At 42.1% G+C, this 12,989-nt stretch overlaps 1 protein-coding gene across 7 annotated transcripts in view; it reads right to left on the reverse strand.

Moving 5' to 3' along the window:
* The window catches only part of ADAT2 (adenosine deaminase tRNA specific 2), a 107,695-nt gene that overhangs the window by 49,032 nt on the left and 45,674 nt on the right, over nt 1-12,989 (reverse strand). The window lies entirely within an intron of this gene.

Raw genomic sequence — 12,989 nt, forward strand, 5'->3', positions numbered from 1 at the left:
AGGAAGAGGATTTTAAAATTCAGGCAGCCCACCATACACCAATGAGGAGTGTGTCAGAATTATTCTTATTCATCAATTTTGACAGCTCCGGGGCCCCAGCAGAGAAGCCACCCCGTTCTCTGCTGTCTAATGGATGCTGGTTAAAAGGTTTCTGTGCAGAAAAGTGGTGTCCATCTCCGACACTGCCTGCCCTGTTCCATCAGGTCAGGGTTGATGAGAGAGGCCCAGGGCATTTGTTCTGCTGCTCCTGTCCTGATAGCTGATCTCACGACGGCACTGGATGCGATGCGTACTATTTGGCCACCTGCCATGAGTCTTGTATTTTAAAGGACTTGAAATAGAAACACACACACAATTCAGAATGCTAAGCTAGAAGACTCTTATTTTCTGTTTTAAATATTTCAACTTACAATTAAGGAAACAGATCCATGATGAACGGTTTATTTTCCAAGGTAGCAACAGGACAGGAAGTCACATTTCCTTCTACCAAATTCACCCAGAGCCACTTTTCTGTTTTATAGTCCCCCAACAGTCTAGGCTCGCTAACAGCTCTCCTAGGGCCCAGCCACGCGGTGTTAAAGCAGTTGTAGGGGATTCTGCCTTAACGTGGTCAGGGTAGAACACAACTTCCAAATACAATAGGGCCTTTACCCTATTTTTATTCATCTTTTTCCTTCAAATCACAGTGATTCCTAATCTATCAAATTATGCTAGCCAAAACCCTCATCTACACAAAACACAGCCAGAGATCAAGAAGTAAGCAAGAAAGGCACCTTTTAGGCAAAAATAGCTCTCTTCTGGTCCACACCAGAGATGGTACATGCTGAGTCCTCTCAGGCCTTGGCTGGTGTCTCAGACTCCAGTTTAACAACCTTAACAAGCTGGTTTGAAGGGTTTTTCAGCACCCAGAAGCCTGGGAGCAGCAAAGAAGGAAATAGAAGAGATGCTCCTATGGGTCAGGGGCTGCAGGCCACAAACTGATGGCACTGAGAAGGCACCCCAGACCACAAGGCAGGGAAACACCAATATCCACCAAAAGCAGACACACTATTCAAAAGGATGGTCTCCCAAACCTCCACAGGCCCTGGAACCAGCTCTGCCAACAGCTGGAGACACTGATCAATGCTTTGAGGCTATTCCTGATTTAAACATTTAAAAAGTACACACTGCTATATTTAAAATAGATAACCAACAAGGACTTAGTGTATAGCACAGGGAACTCTGCTCAATACTGAATACCCTGTAATAACCTAAATGGGAAAAGAATTTGAGAAAAAATGGAATTAATAAAAAAAAGGTTTCATTTTATTTATCATGCTTTGAAGAAACAGAAACGTGCAATATGTTTTAGCAAGACTGGTAAGACTACGATGCAACGTGGCAGCAACTGTTAAAATTGTTACACAAAACCCCTCAGGTGTGTAGGATCCCCAGCGGCTTCACGTGGTCCAAATATTCCCAATGCTTGATTCTCTTCTCTTCAGCCTCCGCTGAAATCCAACCCCAGCCAGCCAAGGAGATCACGTGCTGATGCCCGATTTTTACGCTAAGGAAACATTGATCATCTTGGAAAACAGCTTCAATTACACCTCAGTGCAAATTACAGACGACCTGGGCGGTGAGCATGTTTGAGACGATGTTCATCCCAGTCCTGGGTCTATCCACAATACTCAGCAGACCCTGAGGCGGAGGTCAATTCTTTTACATTTTCTACCTAAACTGGACACTTAATGTACACACTGCTCTCAACCTCCTCCCCTTGAAGAGTAATTTGTTTGGTACTGGGATTTTTTGTGGGGTTTTTTTGCGGTACGCGGGCCTCTCACTGTTGTGGCCTCTCCCGTTGCGGAGCACAGGCTCCAGACGCGCAGACTCAGCGGCCATGGCTCACGGGCCCAGCCGCTCCGCGGCATGTGGCATCCTCCCGGACCGGGGCACGAACCCGTGTCCCCTGCATCAGCAGGTGGACTCTCAACCACTGTGCCACCAGGGAAGCCCGGGATTTTTTTTTTTTTTTTTTAATGTGCTGGACCATGCTGGTTAGATGAAGACATTGTCACAGCTGTTCTGTTAAGTATGCATTTCTTGTATGCTCTTTACCCCACTCCTCCTTATAAATGAATATGTTTTTATGGTTTCTCCTCATAAAAAGCAAATTGGAAACCAAAGAATACTATTTTTAAAACAAAGAATCTTTACAAGAAAAGACTCTCTTCTGAGGACTTTAAACAGAAACACACACACACCCCACCCCAACCTACCCACCCCACACACACCAAAGTTACAAAACAGGAGAAAAATTCTCAGTACAACTTGGGGACACTGAAGTGTTCTTTTAAAGCTATTTACAAACAGGGCTGTTGTTCAAACCCTGGAGTCCGGGTCACAAAATCTAAGTATGTAGGAGACACTTCCACGTGCAAGAGACGGAGCCGAAGTCCTGGCCTGGCCACTCTGCTGGGTGGACTCATAGGAGGGCCGTGAGCACATCAGTAATTGTTCTAAGGCCAAAGACACAGCCTTCGGGAAAAACAAAAAGATGCCCAAGAGCTCTCCTCACCAGTGGCTGCCCACAAACAAAACCAGTGGCCCAGGGTGGTAATCCCTAAGGTATCAGAATCAGTTAGAAAAAAACTCTAATTAATTTGGATTTCCACACCCGACTCTTTCCCTATCTGGTCAATTGTAAACTGGTTTTTTCCAGTTGGACCGAACAACCCAGGAAAAGAAAAATTTTAAACAAGCAAAAAAAAAAAAAAAAAAAAATCGTCAACAAACTAGCATTTCTTAATCAAGTAGTTGTTTTGTTCCCTACCTCCCCGTGCCCAGTGTGGACTTACAAACAGGCACAGCGTCACTCAGACCATTCCACCAGTCCTGCCAGCAGCTGAGAGTTTAGCTAAAACCATCATCACAGTCAACTGGAATTCTGAAATCAACTAATGCTCGGTTTGGTGCTGTTTATTGGAAATGGATGAATTATTCCATGATCTAAGTGTTGACCCCTTTAGTGTGCCTTCCCAGACAGCTGCGTTCTTCGGAAAACTGCAAAAGAACATAGGAGAGTACAAGAACCCAGGATGGCTGAGAAAGATCTTGCTGGCACAAAAGTCAAGGGGAAAAAAAGTGTTTTTGAGCAATACTGTGTAAGTTTAGCAATCTAAGTACTTATTCTCTCTGCAGAGAGTGTACATGACTAACACAGCCAATTGTGAATGAGTGAAGTGAGCACTGAAAAAAAGTATAAAATGAAAGACAATTTCAAATAGTTATAATGTTATGTTTCTGAAATTAAACTTCTGGTTAACGTGGTAGAAGAAGTAGGGATTTTATTTTACTCTTTTCTCTGAAAACTCTGTCTTCAATGAAACAAAGAAATGACCATGCCCCAAACAAAACATACTGCCCAAAACTCTAAAGCCTGGACTGAGGTGGGGGAGTCTAAGGACCATGTCTTTAGAGCTCAGGCAAAATGCCGATTTCCTCAATGTCAGATCTGAAGACAAAGCCAGCATACTTTGCAGGGCTTCAGGGAAGGTTGTGCAGGCAGGGCCAGGGAAGGTTGTGCAGGCAGGCCCTGCAAAAGGATGCCTGGCCCAGAGGCTGAGCAGAGGGAGCTGGAATGAAGCCCCTGCTCTGTTCTACAAGCAGAGCTAAATCCTTTCCCCAGATCACCTGAAGACAGCATCTGCTCCCCAAGCACTAGCCAGCAGGCATTACCCAAAGCCCTCTTGTAATTCACACATGACCCCACGTAGGCTGGTGACAGCCCTGGGTCTTCAGTTAGAGAAAGGAGACCCGGGAGCTGGACATGCTATGGATGAAGAGGAGAAAGTCCGAGCAGAACCCAGTCCGAACAGAACCCAGTCCACCCTCTAAAATGGCACAGAGTCAGCCTGTGCTTGAGGTATCTCCCTATATCTGCTAATTCATTTCTTTGGAAACACATCTCCCATTTATTTTTGACCTTCAAGAATGAGGGTGGCTCTCAGCAAAGTCCTTTAAATAAAAAATAACCCAGTTATAGTTGCTTCCCTCTCTCTAACTAAGCAAGCAAGGATGAAAGGAACATAGGGGGAAACAAGTGAAGGACACACATCACAAGAAGACTCTCTTAAGGAAACAAATTTCAGCCACAAGATTTCTTTTAAAAAAAGAAAGAAGGGAAGAAAGAAAGAAAGAAAGAAAGAAAGAAAGAAAGAAAGAAAGAAAGAAAGAAAGAAAGAAAGGAAGGAAGGAGAAAGAAAGAAAGAAAGAAAGAAAGAAAGAAAGAAAGAAAGAAAGAAAGAAAGAAAGAAAGAAAGAAAGAAGGAAAGAAGGAAAGAAAGAAAAGGAAAGAAAGAAAGAAAGAGAAAGAAAGAAAGGAAGGAAGGAAGAAAGAGAGAGAGAGAGAAAGAAAGGAAGAAAGACAGAGAGAGAGAGAGAGAGAAAGAAAGAAAGAAAGAAAGAAAGCAAGAAAGAAAGGAAGAAAAGAAAAAGATTTTATGTGTTAATTTTACATGTCAATATGATTGGGCTAAGGGATGCCCGGATAGCTGGTTAAACATTATTTCTCAGTGTGTTTGTGAGAGTATGTCTAGAAGAGATTAGTATTTGAGTCTGTAGACTGGGTAAAGAAGACTGCCCTCACCAGTGTGAGTGGGCCTCACTGAATCCATTGAAGGCCCGAAAGAACAAAAAAGCAAAAGAAAGAGGAATTTGCTCTTTTTGCTTGAGCTGGGACAGCTGTCTCTGCCTTCAGTGTTCCTGTTTCTCAGACCTTCAGACCTGGCCTGAATTACACCACTGGCATTGCTGGTCCTCTAGCTTGCAGATGGCAAATAGTGGGACTCCTTGGCCTCCATAATCATGTGAGCAAATTCTATAATAAACCTCTTTTACTTACAGCTATAGCTAGCTAGCTATTTCTCTATCTATCTATCCATCTATCTATCTCCTGTTGTTTCTCTTTCTCTGGAGAAGCCTAACACAGGGGAAAAAAAAGAGACAAAAATTCAAAAACTAATTGGCAAACAACAGAAAACCATCAAAAGGAAACTATCAAATATGTACATTTGAAATCTTGATCAACCGTGTTAACTGGATATCTAAAGATGTTCATCAATATTCACTCGCACCAAAAATAGATGAGAGTTTTCCCACATCCATGCTAACTTTGGATATTTTCAATTTTTTAAACTCATGGTAGTCTGCTGGATGGAAAAATGGCTTCTCTTAATTTTAATTATCATTTTCCCAGTGGTTAGTGGAAGTCAAGCATGTTTACATTTGTTTACTGGTCATGTGTATTTGGCCACATCTAGAAGTATCCTCCTGTGCTGGGAAGAATCCTGAAAAGAAATATGAATGACATTCTCAGTTGGGAAAAAGCAGACTCAGTACTTTTGAGGTCAGACTCTGCTGGCATTCTAGCAGTGCAGAGTAAGCTCAGTCATTAGGGACAGACTTTTGAGAAAATCTAGAGGGTCAAATTATATTATGAGATTTTCTAAATTTGGGGTCAGCCAAAGGCACAGAAAAGAGAAGAAACAGAATCAGAGAAGTCAGGGAAATCTTATCCAGGGTCAGACAAAGCAGTGTTCTAAACAGTGCGGCTGAGATAAAAGAGTAATACTGAAAAGGCCTTCATCTACCAAAGCAGCCTTGCTAACACCCTCAACTTTGAAAGTAATGATTTGGGGACCAGGCTTTGGAGCTTTGAAGGTCCGTGGTTAAGCAACAAATAAGCACAAGATTTCTGAGTACCTACTATGCAGCAGACATTGTCCTAGGCATTGAATAAATCAGAAGGCACTGGAGGGGGCCCTTCAAGATGGCGGAGGAGTAAGACATGGAGATCACCCTTCTCCCCACAAACACATCAGAAATACATCTACACGTGGAACAACTCCTACAGAACACCTACTGAACTCTGGCAGAAGACCTCAGACCTCCCAAAAGGCAAGAACCTCCCCATGTACGTGAGTAGGGCAAAAGAAAAAAGAATAAACAGAGACAAAAGAATAGGGACAGGACCTGCACCTCTGGAAGGGAGCTGTGAAGGAGGAAAAGTTTCCACACACTAGGAAACCCCTTCACGGGCGGAGACGGGGGGGCGTGGGGGGTTGGGGGGGGGAGCTTCGGAGCCACGGAGGAGAGCGCAGCAACAGGGGTGCGGAGGGCAAAGCGGAGGGATTCCCGCACAGAGGATCAGTGCCAACCAGCACTCACCAGCCCGAGAGGCTTGTCTGCTCACCCGCTGGGGCGGGTGAGGGCTGGGAGCTGAGGCTCTGGCTTCGGAGGTCAGATCCCAGGGAGAGGACTGGGGTTGGCTGCGTGAACACAGCCTGAAGGGGGCTAGTGCGCCACAGCTAGCTGGGAGGGAGCCCGGGAAAAAGTCTGGAACTGCCTAAGAGGCAAGAGACCATTGTTTCGGGGTGTGCGAGGAGAGGGGAATTCCTTCCCCGTGTGCCCACAGAAGGCAGAGCACTGCCTAAACGAGCTCCAGAGATGGGCACAAGCCACGGCTATCAGCTCGGACCCTAGAGATGGGCATGAAATGCTAAGGCTGCTGCCGCTGCCACCAAGAATACTGCATGCAAGCACAGGTCACTATCCACACCTCCCCTCCCGGGAGCCCGTGCAGCCCACCACTGCCAGGGTCCCATGACCCAGGGACAACTTCCCTGGGAGAACACATGGTGCGCCTCAGGCTGTTGAAATGTCATGCCTGCCTCTGCCACCGCAGGCTCACCCTGCATTCCAATTATGACTACCGTACCCCTCCCTCCCCCAGGCCTGAGTGAGCCAGAGCCCCCAGTCAGCCGCTGCTTTAACCCCCTCCTGTCTTGGCAGGGAACAGACACCTGAGGGCGGCCTACATGCAGAGGTGGACCAAAACCAAAGCTAAACCCCAGGAGCTGTGCGAACAATGAAGGGAAAGGGAAATCTCTCCCAGCAGCCTCAGGAGCAGCGGATTAAATCCCCACAATCAACTTGATGTACCCTGCATCTGTGGAATACCTGAATAGACAATGAATCCAAATTTGGGACAATGAGTCTCAAAATTGAGGTGATGGACTTTGGGAGCAACTGTAGACTTGGGGTTTGCTGTCTGCGACTGAGTTGTTTCTTATTTTTATGTTTATCTTAGTTTAGTTCTTAGCACTAGTTATCATTGGTGGATTTGTCTATTGGTTGGGTTGCTCTTCTTTTTTTTTTAATTACTTTTTTATGTTAATAATTTTTTAACTTATTATATTTTTACTTTTATTTTTATTCTTTTTTCTTTCTTTTTTTCTCCCTTTTCTTCTGAGCCATGTGACTGATAGGGTCTTGGTGCTCCAGCCTGCTGTCAGGCCTGAGCCTCTGAGGTGGGACAGCCGAGTTCAGGACATTGGACCACCAGAGACCTCCTGGCCCCATGTACTATCAATCGGCGAGAGCTCTCCCAGAGATCTCTGTCTCAATGCTAAGACCCAGCTCCACCTAATGGCCAGCAAGCTCCAGTACTGGATGCGCCATGCCAAACAACTAATAAGACAGGAACACAACCCTACCCATTAGCAGAGAGGCTGCCTAAAATCATACTACGTTCACACACACCCCAAAACACACCACTGGATGCGGCCCTGCCCACCAGGAAGACAAGATCCAGCCCCACCCACCAGAACATAGGCACCAGTCCCCTCCACTAGGAAGCCTACACAAGCCACTGAACCAACCTCACCCATTGGAGGCAGACACCAAAAACAATGGGAACTACAAACCTGCAGCCTGTGAAAAAGGAGACCCCAAACACAGTAAGTTAAACAAAATGAGAAGACAGAGAAATAAGCAGCAGATGAAGGAGCAAGGTAAAAACTCACCAGAAAAAACAAATGAAGAGTAAATAGGCAGTCTACGTGAAAAAGAATTCAGAGTACTGACAGTAAAGATGATCCAAAAGTTTAGAAATAGAATGGAGAAAAGAAAAGAAATGTTTAACAAGGACCTAGAAGAACTAAAGAGCAAACAAACAATGATGAACAACACAATAAATGAAATTAAAAATTCTCTAGGAGGAATAAATAGCAGAATAACTGAGGCAGAAGAACAGAGAAGTGACCTGGAAGATAAAAGAGTGCAAATAACTATCACAGAGCAGAATAAAGAAAAAAGAATGAAAAGAATTCAGGACAGTCTCAGAGACCTCTGGGACAACATTAAATGCACCAACGTTCGAATTATAGGGGTCCCAGAAGAAGAAGAGAAAAAGAAAGGGTCTGAGAAAATATTTGAAGAGATTATAGTTGAAAACTTCCCTAACATGGGAAAAGAAATAGTCAATCAAATCCAGGAAGCACAGAGAGTCCCATACAGGATAAATCCAAGGAGAAAATGCCAAGACATATATTAATCAAACTATCAAAAATTAAATACAAAGAAAAAATATTAAAAGCAGCAAGGGAAAAGCAACAAATAACATACAAAGGAATCCCCATAACGTTAACAGCTGATCTTTCAGCAGAAACTCTGCCAGCCAGAAGCGGGTGGCAGGACATATTTAAAGTGATGAAAGGGAAAAACCTACAACCAAGATTACTCTACCCAGGAAGACTCTCATTCAGATTCAATGGAGAAATTAAAACCTTTACAGACAAGCAAAAGTTAAGAGAATTCAGCACCACCAAACCAGCTTTACAACAAATGCTAAAGGAACTTCTCTAGGCAGGAAATACAAGAGAAGAAAAAAACCTACAAACACAAAACAATTAATAAAATGGTAATAGGAATATACATATTGATAATTACCTTAAATGTAAATGGATTAAATGCTCCAACCAAAAGACATAGACTGGCTGAAAGTATACAAAAACAAGACCCATATATATGCTGTCTACAAGAGACCCACTTCAGACCTAGGGACACATACAGACTGAAAATGAGGAATGGAAAAAGATATTCCATGCAAATGGAAATCAAAAGAAAGCTGGAGTAGCAATTCTCATATAAGACAAAATGGTCTGTAAAATAAAGACTATTACAGGAGACAAAGAAGGACACTACATAATGATCAAGGGATCAATCCAAGAAGAAGATATAACAATTGTAAATATGTATGCACCCAACATAGCACCTCAGTACATAAGGCAACTGCTAAGAGCCATAAAAGGGGAAATAGACAGTAACACAATAATAGTAGAGGACTTTAACACCCACTTTCACCAATGGACAGATCATCCAAAATGAAAATAAATAAGGAAACACAAGCTTTAAATGACAAATGAGACAAGGTGGACTTAATTAATATTTATAGGACATTCCATCCAAAAACAACAGAATACACTTACTTCCCAAGTCCTCATGGAACATTCTCCAGGATAGATCACATCTTGGGTCACAAATCAAGCCTTGGTAAATTTAAGAAAATTGGAATCATATCAAGTATCTTTCGGACCACAACGTTATAACTCTAGATATCAATTACAGAAAAAAAAGTAAAAAATACGAACACATGGAGGCTAAACAATATGCTACTAAATAACCAAGAGATAACTGAAGAAATCAAAGAGGAAATCAAAAAATGCCGGGCTTCCCTGGTGGCGCAGTACTTTAGAATCCACCTGCCAATGCAGGGGACATGGGTCTGAGCCCTGGTCTGGGAAGAACCCACATGCTGTGGAGCAACAAGCCAGTGAGCCACAACTACTGAGCCCACGAGCCACAACTACTGAAGCCCACGTGACTAGAGCCCGTGCTTCGCAACAAGAGAAGCCACCACAATGAGAAACCCATGCACAGCAACAGAGTAGCCCCTGCTCGTTGCAACTAGAGAAAACCTGCACGCAGCAATGAAGACCTAACACAGCCAAAAATAAATTAAAAAATAAATTTATATATATTAAAAAAATACCTAGAAACAAATGACAATGAAAATATGAAGACCTAAAACCTATGGGATGCAACAAAAGCAGTTCTTACAGAGAATTTTATAGCAACACAATCCTACCTCAAGAAACAAGAAAAATCTCAAATAAACAACGTAACCTTACACCTAACGCAGTTAGAGAAAGAAGGACCAAAAAAACCCTAGCAGAAGGAAAGAAATCATAAAGCTCAGATCAGAAATAAATGAAAAAGAAATGAAGGAAAAAATAGCAAAGATCAATAAAACAAAAATCTGGTTCTTTGAGAAAATAAACAAAATTGATAAACCATTAGCCAGACTCATCAAGAAGAAAAGGGAGAAGACTCAAATCAACAGAATCAGAAATTAAAAAGGAGAAGTAACAACTGACACTGCAGATATACAAAGGATCATGAGAGATTTACTACAAGCAACTCTGCCAATAAAATGGACAACCTGGAAGAAATGGACAAATTCTTAGAAAAGCACAACCTTCTGAGACTGAACCAGGAATAAATAGAAAATATAAACAGACCAATCACAAGCACTGAAATTGAGACTGTGATTAAAAATCTCCCAACAAACAAAAGCCCAGGACCAGGTGGCTTCACAGGCAAATTCTATCAAACATTTAGAGAAGAGCTAACACCTATCCTTCTCAAATTCTTCCAAAATATAGCAGAGGGAGGAACACTCCCAAACTCATTCTACGAGGTCACCACCACCCTGATACCAAAGCCAGACAAAGATGTCACAAAGAAGGCTTCCCTGGTGGCGCAGTGGTTGAGAGTCCGCCTGCCGATGCAGGGGACACAGGTTCGTGCCCCGGTCCAGGAAGATCCCACATGCCGCGGAGCGGCTGGGACCGTGAGCCATGGTCGCTGAGCCTGAGCGTCTGGAGACTGTGCTCCACAACGGGAGAGGCCACAACAGTGAGAGGCCCACGTACCGCAAAAAAAAAAGATGTCACAAAGAAAGAAAACTACAGGCCAATATCACTGATGAACATAGATGCAAAATCCTCAACAAAATACTAGCAAACAGAATCCAACAGCACATTAAAAGGATCATACACCATAATGAAGTGGGGTTTATACCAGGAATGCAAGGATTCCTCAATACATGCAAATCAATCAATGTGATAAACCATATTAACAAACTGAAGGAGAAAAACCATATGATCATCTCAGTACCTGCAGAAAAAGCTTTGAACAAAATTCAACACCCATTTATGATAAAAACTCTCCAGAAATTAGACATAGAGGGAAACTACCTCAACATAATAAAGGCCATATATGACAAACTCACAGACAACATCATTCTCAATGGTGAAAAACTGAAACCTTTTCCTCTAAGATGAGGAACAAGACAAGGTTGTCCACTCTCACCACTATTATTTAACATAGTTTTGGAAGTTTTAGCCACGGCAATCAGAGAAGAAAAAGAAATAAAAGGAATCCAAATCAGAAAAGAAGAAGTAAAACTGTCACTGTTTGCAGATGACATGATGCTATACATAGAGAATCCTAAAGAGGCTACGAGAAAACTACTAGAGCTAATCAATGATTTTGGTAAAGTAGCAGGATACAAAATTAATCCACAGAAATCTCTTGCATTCCTATACACTAACAACAAAAAATATGAAACAGAAATTAAGGAACCACACCCATTTACCATTGCAACAAAAAGAATAAAATACCTAGGAATAAACCTACCTAAGGAGACAAAAGACCTGGATGCAGAAAACTATAAGACACTGATGGAAGAAATTAAAGACGATACAAACAGATGGAGAAATATACCATGTTTTGCATTGGAAGAATCAACATTGTGAAAATGACTATACTACCCAAAGCAATCTACGGATTCAATGTAATCCCTATCAAACTACCACTGGCATTTTTCACAGAACTAGAACAAAAAATTTCACAATTTGTATGGAATCACAAAAGACCCCGAATAGCCAAAGCAATCCTGAGAAAGAAAAACAGAGCAGGAGGAATCAGGCTCCCTGACTTCAGACTATACTACAAAGCTACAGTAATCAAGACAGTATAGTACTGGCACAAAAACAGAAATATAGATCAATGGAACAGGATAGAAAGCCCAGAGATAAACCCACGCACATATGGTCACCTTATCTTTGATAAAGGAGGAAAGAATATACAATGGAGAAAAGGCAGCCTCTTTAATAAGTGGTGCTGGGAAAACTGGACAGCTACATGTAAAAGAATAAAATTAGAACACCGTATACAAAAATAAACTCAAAATGGATTAAAGACCTAAATGTAAGGCCAGACACTATAAAATTCTTAGAGGAAAACATAGGCACAACACTCTATGACATAAATCACAAAAGATCCTTTTTGACCCACTTCCTAGGGAAATGGAAATAAAAACAAAAATAAACAAATGGGACCTAAGGAAACTTAAAAGCTTTTGCACAGCAAAGGAAAACATAAACAAGACGAAAAGACAACCCTCAGAATGCAAAAAATATTTGCAAACAAAGCAACAGACAAAGGATTAATCTGCAAAATATACAAGCAGCTCATTCAGCTCAATAACAAAAAAACAAACAACCCAATCCAAAAATGGGCAGAAGACCTAAATAGACATTTCTCCAAAGAAGATATACAGATTGCCAACAAACACATGGAAGGATGCTCAACATCACTAATTAGAGAAATGCAAATCAAAACCACAATGAGGTATCACCTCACACCAGTCAGAATGGCCATCATCAAAAAATCTACAAACAGTAAATGCTGGAGAGGGTGTGGAGAAAAGGGAACCCTCTTGCACTGTTGGTGGGAATGTAAATTGATACAGCCACTATGGAGAACAGTATGGAGGTTCCTTTAAAAAGTAAAAATAGAACTACCATATGACCCAGCAATCCCATTACTAGGCATATACCCTAAGAAAACCATAATTCAAGAAGAGACATATACCACAATGTTCACTGCAGCACTATTTACAATAGCCAGGACATGGAAGCAACCTAAGCATCCATCGACAGATGAGTGGATAAAGAAGATGTGGCACATATATACAATGGAATATTTCTCAGCCATAAAAAGGAAGGAAATTGAGTTATTTGCAGTGAGGTGGATGGACC

Source organism: Globicephala melas, chromosome 14, assembly GCF_963455315.2.
Source record: "Globicephala melas chromosome 14, mGloMel1.2, whole genome shotgun sequence".
Lineage (NCBI taxonomy): Eukaryota > Metazoa > Chordata > Mammalia > Artiodactyla > Delphinidae > Globicephala > Globicephala melas.